Here is a 10,509-nt window from a genome sequence, read left to right as displayed (position 1 = left end):
TTGTCTTAAAAAGACAAATAACATTACAGAGCTGAAGAACACATTGTGCACTGGTTAGAGAATTTGAAAAAAAATCAGAAACGGTCTGAGAGTAAATTTGAGTTATATTTTAAAAGGGCAAAGAAATGATGAGTTTCAGGAAAGGGATTTCAGATAGACCTTAACAGTACTGGAGGTCTTGTCACTGAAAGTGGAGCGGAAGAAGGGTCTACGCAGAGGAGTCTGATACTGGAAGATGAACTACTAAGTCTGAGAGCGAAATAAAAGAATAAGAATTTTTCATTGAAGGTCTTAAGGGAAAGATAAACAATAAAGATTGTTATCGACAAAGAAGAAGTATCATAAATTGTGGACAGCGTCAGCATAGGTAGATTGATGTCAGAATGACCCAGAATGTAATTTTCTGTATACCGCCCAGTGTATGCTTCATTGTTTTGTCACACTCTCACCATCTGATTGTCAGTTTGTTTCTCTGCTTCATCCTTTCCTTAATCTCTCTCCCTCTTTTTCTGTCTCTTAATATAGCTCTTTCATATTCCTCCCTCAGTGAAACTTTCTGCTTCTCAAGTTCCTTCAATTCACTTCTTGCCTTTCTCGGATGTCTTTGTCTTTTCAATAAGGCATTCAGACTCTCTCCAAAGGGTAAAAATCAGATTGAAAATATTTGCCTTGCCTTATAAAAAGACTCTCAACTGTGGTTAGCTTGTTCGTTTGGGATTAATATAACCTGAGGAAGGATTCTGCTTTGTTTACATACAATTACTTGAGAGAATTGTTGAGATGCAGACTTCTTAAAACACGAATTCGTATGATGGATGTATGGCCTTTTCCCTTTTAGAAAAATAATCAAAAGGAATGTTGAATCAAAATTAAAGCTTTTTGAAGAGCAAGAATGCTAACAAAAATATTATGACCATTTAAAGCTGCAAAAACTGAAATAATCTCATTGTGAAACGCAAAGTGTAATCTTTTATATTACAAACTTCATTGTTACTGAAATTTCATTTGTAACATTGAATATTTTTGCAACTAGAAAAGCAAAGGTTTAGTGAAAATGCTTTTCAGTTGTTAGTAAAATTTTAAATTTCTTGTAATTTATAAGTTAAATGCTGCTCTTCACTGATTGTGTTTTGTGGTTATTAAAATTTATCCTTTTAAATTTTCATCTTGTTATTTGTTGATCTGAGTGGTTCGTATCTTCAGTTTGTGATTTGTTACAATTTTATGAATATAAAGTTTGAATTTCCAGATGAGAACATGACAGAAGGTTCAAATGGTTCCATTTAATATCATAGAATGTACACAATATACAATTCGAAATTCTTACTCTTCACAGACATCCACAAACCAAGAAGCCCCATAGAATGAATGATACAAACATCAGAACCATGATACCCCCTCACGCTCCTATCGCAGCAGTTGAAGTATCAGCTCTTCCCCTCTCCCCCACTTGTGCCAGCAGAAGCACTGACTCTGTCCCCACCATCATGCAAGCACCCCCCCCCCACCACCAAGGAGATCTTCATCTAGACTCCATCAAAAACAAGAGTCCATAACCCAGCACTTCAATATCTCAAACAGGCTCTTTCTCTCTCTCCATCAGGGTAGAGAGCGAAGACCATCATTTCACTGTTCCAATGTTACTATCTTCTGTGTCACTTCTCCAAGCCCCTTGACTCCAGGACCAACAGCTCTCACTTCCATCAAAAGAGAGAGAAGGGGATCGCTCAAGTAAAGGGACCTTCTTCCACCAAAATGTGCAGCATGCAGTGTACCACAGTACAAGTACTGAAAATATAAAGGACCTTTTATCAGGTTGCTTGTGGTGAATTAGAGGATTGAAAAATAGTCATAGTCATAGTCATACTTTATTGATCCTGGGGGAAATTGGTTTTCGTTACAGTTGCACCATAAATAATAAATAGTAATAAAACCATAAATAGTTAAATAGTAATATGTAAATTATGCCAGTAAATTATGAAATAAGTCCAGGACCAGCCTATTGGCTCAGGGTGTCTGACCCTCCAGGGGAGGAGTTGTAAAGTTTGATGGCCACAGGCAGGAATGACTTCCTATGATGCTCTGTGTTGCATCTCGGTGGAATGAGTCTCTGGCTGAATGTACTCCTGTGCCCACCCAGTACATTATGTAGTGGATTTGAGACATTGTCCAAGACGGCATGCAACTTAGACAGCATCCTCTTTTCAGACACCACCGTCAGAGAGTCCAATTCCATCCCCACAACATCACTGGCCTTACGAATGAGTTTATTGATTCTGTTGGTGTCTGCTACCCTCAGCCTGCTGCCCCAGCACACAACAGCAAACATGATAGCACTGGCCACCACAGACTCGTAGAACATCCTCAGCATCGTCCGGCAGATGTTAAAGGACCTCAGTCTCCTCAATGTAATGCATTACCTAAGGTGCAGAAGGAAGATATCTGGGCATTTTGCAGAGCTCTTACCTTAAAACTGTTGTGAGATTAGATCTTCTGCCCGTGAGACAGATAAGAATGAAATGTCTGACACTGCATTATAAAATAGAAGCTGTAATGTCTTCCTGACTGCCGTATTGTCAGCTGAGATCAATCGTTTTCTGCTCGGCCATTTGTTTGAATGACATTTCTACTATATATCTCAGTCAGAGAAAACGACTGGCTTTGTTGAGTGAAATGAGTAAAGAACGCATGTAATGTTTGACTCACGGGATCATTGTCAGAGGCTTCAATTCATCTTCATCAGATAGGTTCATGACACCTTTCCACTATACCCGATCAGGGAGATAGGGCATCCACATAACATATTATTTGAAATACAGTACCACTGACATTACAACACTTCTTCATGGTACATTGAAAGTTTGGCATGACATTGCAATATTGCTGACATTTCTTCTATCTGTCCAGGCTCATTGGATTCATCTGGTTCACTAATCTCCAACTGGGAAAGAGATGTGACATTCTTACCTTGATTCTCTTTTATTGAGATGCAGCACGGTATAGACCCTTCCGGCTCTTTGAGCCACCCAGCAAACCCCGCCCCCCCCCGATTTAATCCTAGCCTACAACCACGGGACAACTTACAACGAATAATGAATCTACCAACCGACACATCTTTGAACTGTGGGAGGAAACCAGAGCACCCCGGAGAAAACCCATGTGGTCACGGCGAGAATGTACAAACTCCTTAAATGCAGTAGAGGGAATCGAACCTGGGTCACTGGTCACTGGTCACTGGTACCGTAAAGCATTGTCCTAACCACTATGCTACCTTGCAGCCCATAACCCGTATGTTATTCCAGACCTTTCCATGCCATTGATTTTTAACTGCCTCTTTAGCTCAGTGCAATGAATGATGACAATGAACACTGACATCTTGTGAACAGATTTTAAAAACACTCGACATTTCAAATACTGTCTGGTCTTGCAACTTCTTGGTTTCTGATTGGTGTCATGTTTGTCTGTAACAGTGTTAGGCAAGGCATATCACAATTACAGCAACAAAAACCTCATTACACTGTGTCTCCCCACAGACGACATGCAGTCAGTAACTTGACAACCTTGAGAGTGTGAGAGATTCAATTCGTACATCATATCTGTAGCAGGCACTAGTGGAAGAGTATATTCATGCTTCATGCAGCCATGCTGAGCTCATCAATATAATCAACTTCGCCTCCAACTTCCACCCTGCATTTAAATTCATTTGGTACGTTTGTGTCACTTTCCTCCCCTTTCTTGATCTCACTGTCTCCATCTCTGGAGACAAACTTTTGTAAATCTACTGACTATCTTGACTATACTTCTCACCCTGTCTCTTGTAAAAGTGCATTTCCCTTTTCTAAGTTCCTTCAAATCCTCCCCATCTGTTCAAAGGACCAAGCTTTCCCTTCCAGGCCATCAGGCATGTCCTCCTTCTTCAAAGAACAGTGTTCCCCTTCCTCCACCATTAATGCTACTCTCACCTGCATTTCCTGACCATTCACACACACCCCATTTCCCGCCACCTTAACAGTAATGGCAGTACTCTTGTCCTTACCTACCACACCAGAAGCCTCTGCATCCAACACACCATTTTCTGCAACCACCATCATCTCCAAAGGGATCCTGCCACCAAGCACATCTTTACCTCTCTCTCCCTACCCACTCTCCACTTTCCGCTGGGATGCCTAACCCCCACCCTAACCGTGATTCCCATATCTGTTCATCCCTCCCCACTATTCTTCCTCCTAACACTTATCCCTGCAACCAGCCAAAGTGCTACATCTATCCATTCACCTCTATTCAGAGCCTCAGATCAGTGGCGTTCAAATCTGGAGATCAAGATTGCTACAAGAGGTGCAGGGATGATCTGTGGAAAGCCATCTATTGGGAGAAGTGGAAATTCTGGATTAGACTGGAATCAACAAAGGATGCTCAACAGCTGTGGCAGTGTTTGAATGCCATAGCTTCCTACAAAGCTAAATTTTGCGACATGGGAGACAGCAGAGCTTCACTTCCAGAGTACCTCCAAGCCATCTGGGCTCACGTTGAGCACCAGAACAGGGAGGAAGCATGGTAAACCCCCATGTCTCCTGATGATACTTTGGTCTCAGTATCTGAAGATGACATGTGTGCTGCCTTCAAGAGAGTGAATCCAAGGAAAACATCTGGTCCAGATGGAGTACCTGGCCGAGTACTGAAGACCTGTGCCGACCAACTGGCTGGTGTGTTCATGAATATCTTCAGCCTCTCACTCCATCAGCGTGCGGTGCCCACCTACTTCGAGCAGTCTTCAATCTTACCAGTGCCCAAGAAGAGTGTGGTAACCTGCCTAAATGACTATCGCTCAGCGGCACTTAGATCCACAGTGATGACGTGTAAGAGGCTGGTGTTGAAGCATGTCAGTACCTGTCTGAGTGGTGACTTGGATCCACTCCACTTTGCCTACTGAAACAACAGGTCTACAGCAGACGCTATCTCACTGGCTCTTCACACAACCCTGAAAAATCTGGACAGCAAAGATGCATGCATCAGGATGCTACGTATCAATTACACCTCAGCATTTAACACCATATTCCCCTCAAATCTAATCAGTAAACTTCAAGACCTGGGCCTCAATACCCCCTTGCGCAGTTGGATCCTGGATTTCCTCACTTGTAGACCCCAGTCAGTTTGGATTGGCAAAAGCGTCTCTTCCACAATCTCCATCAGCATGGGAGTAAGCGATATGTACTTTGTCTCCTGATCTATTTGCTTTACATCTATGACTGTGTAGTTCCAACACCATGTACTGTACAAGTTTGCTGATGACACCACTGTTGTGGACTATACCAAAGGGGCTGATGAATCAGCATACAGGAGGGAGATTGAAAATTTAGCTGAGTAGTGTAATAACAACAACCTCTCACTCAATGTCAGTAAGTCCAAGGAACTGATTGTAGACTTCAGGAGATGGAAACCAGAGATCCATGAGCCAGTCCTCATCAGAGGATCAGAGGTAGAGAGGGTCAGTAACTTTAAATTCCTGGGCGTCACAACCGCAGAGGACCTGTCCTGGACCCATCCTATCTCTGCTTCCTCAGGAATATACAGAGCTTTGGCATGCCATCGAAAACCTTGGCAAACTCCTATAGATGTGTGGAAAGTGGGCTGACTGGCTGCATTCTGGCCTGGCATGGGAACACCAATGCCTTTGAGTGGAAAATCCTACAAAAGCACATCGACATGAAATGATACCGCAGAAAAGCAGCATCCATCATCAAAGTTTCTCGCTGCTGTGATCAAGAGCCTCAGGACTCACACCACCAGGTTCAAGAACAGTTACTACCCCTCAACTATCAGGATCTCGAACGAAAGGGGATCACTACACCAATCACCTTCTAGCTTGTCCTCCTTCCCCTGCCTCCACTTTTTTATTCTGGCATCTTCCCCGTTCCTTTCCAGTCCTGAAGAAGGGTCTCCGCCCAAAATGTTGACTGTATGTTCATTTCCATAGAAGTTGCCTGACCTGCTGAGTTGCTCCAGCATGTTGTGTGTGTTCCAATAGAGGAGTAATACCCTGATTTAAATTTAACCTATTTGTGGGAGGATGAAGTGAAATTAGCTACATGGGAATAGTTCAGAGTTGAACTAGGATAAGGTGAATGAGGAATATTGTGTACTTTTGGAAAGGTTTATGGGTTGTGTATGTAATATGCATTGACCCCTTCCCTCAGCTTTTTAATTCTAGCTACACCTACTCATTCTATCTAGCCCATACGGAAGGTCATGACCTGAAACATTGAATGTCTATTTTCCTCCATAGACGCTGAACCATTGAGTTCCATTAGCACCTTTGAATGTATGAAGATTTTTCAAGATTAGCTTTATTTGTCGCATGTAGATCAAAACATGCAGTGAAATGCATCATTGCATAATTGACAAACAGAGCCTGAGGATGTACCAGGGCTCCCTACAGATGTCTCCGTACTTCCAGTGCCAACATTGCATGCCCACAACTTACTACCTGTTAAGCTTATTTTTAATAAAGCCACACTTGGCGTGGGTTTATGTTAGAACATTTTATTACTGAACTGCTGCTCACCACTGTCCCAGTGAACACTGTAGCTTCCAGTTCCAGGTGAACCCCTTGCATTGCCCATTGGGAACTGAAACTCTTTATTTTGCACACATAATAACACATCTTCTCCCTTGAAAGAAAGCAAACACAATACTATATCCTCATAAACCTGGAAGGAACTATAATCCTTTCCAACAAAGTTATCTACATTGTGTAGCCAGTCTTTTTTTTCTCACATTTTCACCTGTTTAACATTTCAACTTCAATTGTATTGAGCAACTACATTCCCTTATCCATTCATCAACATTCAGTCAGTCTCTGAGGTGGTTTAATGGTCTTTGGTTTCCTATTTGTTTCATGGGTGTATTGTTTTCATTTGCTGTGTTAATATTTATGTCTTTCTGAGAACTCTGATCAAAATATTTATTTTTTACATTTCTGGCCCCTTTGTGTACTGACAAGTGATGCGTTACAGCTGCGGGTTGGAGCTTATGGTCGTAGATCCACACAATTCTTTCCCAGGGTGCCCCTTGCTCCGTCCAGATCTTGTAGGAATGTGGAGCTACCTCCTCTTGTACGTATCCTTGCATGGACCATGTGCCGGAATTGCGATCTTGAACTCGCACTTGAAATCCAGGCTTCAGGACTGGAAGGCTTTATGCAGTCTTGTCGTGATAATGTTTCTGTTTTACTTTCCCTTTCACTTTAGCCAATTTGACCTTGTGCAATCCTTTAGGTGTCAACAGATTTTCATTCACTGGAAGCTTAGTGCATATGCATTGACCCCTCGGCATTTGGGCTGGTGAAAGGCCATTCAGCAGTAGTGCACTTCGGTAAATCATTCGACTTTTGTGGAAATCCTCTCATCCACCTTGTGCCTTTTTCATGAGGCCCTTCACTACCTCAACTGAACTCTCCATTAGGCTTTTAGATTTTGAGTGATGTGGGCTTTAAGTTATATGCAGAAACCCCCAAACTTTGGTAAAGGACTCAAATTCATAGCTGAAAATTGTGGACCATTGTCTGATACTACTTCGCATGGAACTCCATTCCTCACAAACAGTTTTCAAGAAGGCAATGACTTCTTTGCTGGATGTTGATTGCATTGTTGCAACCTCTAGGTAATTTAAAAAGTAGTCTGTTATAACAATATGACGTTTCCCATTGCAATCAAACAGATCCACTCCAGCTTTGAAGTAGAGCCTGTTTGGTACACGCTGAGGAGTAAGCAGCTTTGTCTGCTGCTTTAGTCCGTAGGTAATGGTGTGGCTGATGTCTTGGTTCATTCTTGGGCAGTACATCACTTCACAGGCTCTATGTTTACATTTTTCCTCACCAAGATGCCCTTTGAAGCATTTCCTTGTGTAGTGACACTGGAATCACAGACCTGTTCCCTTTGAAGACCATATGTTTCACTACTGACAGTTCAGCTCTGCATGCCCAATGATCTCAAACACACTTTGGACAGTCCTTCTTAGCTGCTGGCCATCCTTCTCGTGTTGCATCTTTTTTTTTTAATTTTATTTCTAGAAATTTTTTTCCCCAAACCCTTGAGTCAGTGTTAAAATTATGTAAACCATAGCTTACAAAACATAAAATTATACATAAAATAAAAGCAAACATGGCAGAAATAAATATCCATGTGATAACCAAGTGTGTCTATTAGACCTCTAATAACAGAAAAGACTACCATTCAGCAATATGCTTCACCACGACATTCACCACTATTCCCACCCCCCCAGGAAACCTAAATATTTGCCCCATTTTTGTGTATAGATGTCCAATCTATCAAATTGTTTGTAAGACACACGTTCAAAAGCTGCCACTTTGGCCATTTCTGTGACCCACTCCTGAAATGATGGTCCCCCCAAGCTCCTCCAACCTCTAAGTATGATTTGATTTCCTACCATTATACTTGTCTGGATCCAATTTTGAGAGTGTCTATCCCCAAGTAACCCAAGTGTGTCTCCCAAGACAAAAAGTCTGGGGCAGAAAGGGAGTTGAATACCTGAAACTTCACCAATATACTTATGTATCATAATCCAAAATTCTTGAGTTCTGGGACAGGACCAGAGAGAATGTACTAAGTCCCCTTTATCTGCCTCTCAGTGCCAGCATTCAGGGGTGTTTTTCAACCCTAATCTATGTAACCTTGCTGGAGTCCCAACAAAAACGGTGTAGGATCTTAAACTGAGTAAGGCCCACCCTCACGTCTCTTGACATTGTTTTAACTGGCCATGCTATTTTCCTAATCTGCTCTGTTCTTTTTGTAGATACTGGGAGGAAGGTGATAATCATGTCAACAGAGGCCTGTATATCAGCATTAACCCCTTGGTTACACTTCTCTTCCTTGTCAACTGCTTGAGACAGTGCATCTGCACCAAACATATATTATCCCAGTGTTTTATCATCTTCACAGTATATTTCTACAGCCTTGTCAGCTTGCGCTGTATCCTCATGGGACAGACATTCAGTGGCTTGGACATAATAGAGACCAATGGTTTATGGTTTGTCTCCACTTCAAAATCTTGTCCATCGATGTACTGATGGAACCTTTCGCGTGCATATATGCTGGCAAGGAGCTCTTTCTCTATTTGTGCATAGTTGGCTTCTGCACTTGTCAAACCCCTTGATGCATAGGCCACAGGTTGCCATGTGTCATCATGCTGCTGGAGTAGTACTGCTCCGAAGTCGTACCAGGACGCATCTACCAAGATCTCAATACACCTTTCCAAATCATAAAACTTCAGCACATCTCTTCAGTTATGACTCTTTTTAGTGTCTGGAAACACTCTTCTTGCTCGTGAGACCAAATCCACTCATTGTGCTGTTCAGGGAGTGACTTAAGTGGTGCTGACACGGTAGACAGTCCAGGGATGAACTTAGCCAGGTAAATTGCCATCCCCAAGAAACATCTCACTTCCTCTTTGTTTTGGGTCCTCTCCATGTTTTCAGTCACTGACGTCTTTCTCAGGTCAGGCTTCACTCCCCCTTCAGATATGGCATCTCCTACAAAGTTCAGTGTCTTAACACCAAACTCACATTTCTCTTTATTTAATTTCAAATTAACATCCCGTGTCACGTCAAGCACTTTTCTAAGTGGTATATCATGTTCATCCTCGGTGCACCCACAGATGATGATGTCATCCATCGTATTCTTGACACCCGGTATGCCCTCAAAGATCATGTAGATGGCTTTATGGCGGACTTGTGGTGCAGACAGAATCCCATTTGATAGCCAAAGAAAGCAATATCTTCCCTGAGGCTTGTTAAAAGTACACAGTCTCAAACATGCCTCATCAAGCTTCATCTGCCAAAATCTAGATGAGGCATCAAGCTTGCTAAACCACTTGGCGCCTGAAAACCAGGACATGATCGCCTCCCATAATGGCAATTTAAAATGCTCTCTCTTTGATGGCTTTATTGAGATCTCTTGAGTGTAGACTTATCCACAATATTCCATTTTTCTTTTGCACAATAACCAGTGAGGCTCACCCAGTATGTTGCTTCTGCAGTGTTCTGTATGACAATCATCTGTTCCATACATTCCAGTTTGTCTCTAAGTGGAAACAGAACTTTCCTGCACGCATGGACTACAGGAACCACTGTCTCATCTATATGAATTTTGTGTACAATAGGCAAGCATCCGAGCCCCTCAAAAACATCTACATACACATCTAGAAGACTATGAGTGTTGTGTGGTCATCTTTGGTCTGTGAAGCCACTATGAAAACTCTTTCCACCAGGTTGAGCTTTTCACATGCACTCAGACGTAATCTTGGCTGTACTTTTTTTTCTACAATCGGTAGCTGAGACTTTAGGTGCTATCTTTATGCTTGAATGTCACAGTATAGTACCCTTTTACTAGAACGTTGTCTACAGGGTAGCTTGTCACTTTTAACTTCGTTGGGTAAATCTTGCCTTTACCTAAGTTTGTGAAAATAAATGTGACTCTGACTCTGATTCTTACT

This window comes from Mobula hypostoma, chromosome 10 (assembly GCF_963921235.1).
Source record: "Mobula hypostoma chromosome 10, sMobHyp1.1, whole genome shotgun sequence".
Classification (NCBI taxonomy): Eukaryota; Metazoa; Chordata; class Chondrichthyes; order Myliobatiformes; family Myliobatidae; genus Mobula; species Mobula hypostoma.
Note: the sequence above shows the minus strand (reverse complement) of the source record.